Source organism: Chlorella variabilis (assembly GCF_000147415.1).
Source record: "Chlorella variabilis unplaced genomic scaffold CHLNCscaffold_2, whole genome shotgun sequence".
NCBI classification, from domain to species: domain Eukaryota; kingdom Viridiplantae; phylum Chlorophyta; class Trebouxiophyceae; order Chlorellales; family Chlorellaceae; genus Chlorella; species Chlorella variabilis.
This window is the reverse complement of record NW_005435086.1, coordinates 490,156-491,562: the sequence shown is the minus strand read 5'-3', so window position 1 is coordinate 491,562 and position 1,407 is coordinate 490,156.

Genomic DNA, 1,407 nt, shown 5'->3' with positions numbered 1-1,407 from the left:
CCGCCGCCTCCCCCACCGCCCCCGGCAAGCTCCCTCCGCCACGCTGCTCTGTGGATTGTTCCAGCGCCTGGCTCCCCCCAGCTCCTTGCATCCAGCACAGCGGCCAGCGGGCAGGCAGCACTAACGTGTGGGCCCCGCTGCATCCAGCCACCTCCCGAGTCCCCCGCGCCGCGTCCCCCGCCGACACCTCCTCGCATCACCCGCGGTTCCTCCTTGAATGAGTGGTGAATTTGATAGTGATGTTGATTACTGGTTGAGCACCCTGATGCCGTACCGCCTTCCTGCGTCTCCCCTTTCTTGCCTTCCGCGGCGGCAGCCCTGGCAGCGCACTAAGCTTGGCACCTGTGCAGCTCTTTCTGATGGCGCGACCGAGACCACCGTTCTCCCGCTCCTCCTCCACTTGTCGGGTAACTCTGTTGATTTGCGTCACTATTCCTTTGGTGGTTTGCTGGGCTTCTTGGCTTCTGAGTGGCGTGTCCTTTCCTGGAGTATTTGCATTCTTTGGCAGCGGCGGCGGTGCAGCCTAACTGTGGCTCTGCTGCAGCCTGGAACATTCTGGCTCCCCAGCACCCCAGTGGCTCGCCCGCGCAGCCAGGTTGAGTGGTGTGGCCCGTCCCCGAGTTGAAACCGCTGGCTTTGCGCTTTTCCTTCTTTGGGTGCTTGCATTTGGCCTGGGCAGCCGCGGCAGCGCTAACATCTGGCCACAATGCAGCACGCCGAGCCCCTTGGGAACTGAAATCTGTTGAAACCTGCGCCGGAGCGGCCCCAATCGTAAGCGGCTCGTGTCCCACCTGCGCCTGCCCGCCGTTTTGTGCCCGCCAGCCCGCCCTTGTCAGCCGTCAGCAGCGGCTCTGCCGCAGCCCCCTGGCAGCAGCAGCAGCCTGGTGTCCCGCAAGCGCTGCAGTGGTGGAGCGGCTGGCCCCGAATCGAGCCCCCGAGCCCCCCAAGCCGGCTCCAAGTCACTAGCACGTGCGCCCCCGCCCCCGCGGCAGCACAGCAGTAAGCCGTGGCCCAAACGCCGTAGCCTGCAGCACCTGTGACTTGGCAGCCGGCGTGGCAGCTTGCCGCGGTCCTGTGGTGGTGGTGTGAAATGGTGGTGGTGGTGTGCGGCGCCAGCCCCCGTCCCCGCTAACCCTGTCAGCCTGCTGCAGCCTTTACCCCGCGAACAGCAAGGCCCTCTAGCTTTCCTTAGCCAACAGCATCCTCAGGTTATATGTGTTTATTTACAGTCACTTTCATTGGCTTCATTCTGGTGCGCTGGATGCATTTCGCACGCGCCCTTGCTGCATTGACGTTTGTTCCAGCTGTCGCAGCCCGATTCTCCCCATCAGCTCCTCCCTTGGCTTCCCCCCTCCTTTGAGAAATTCTGGGTACAGTCCCCTTTGTCTGCTTGGTTTGCATGCGTGC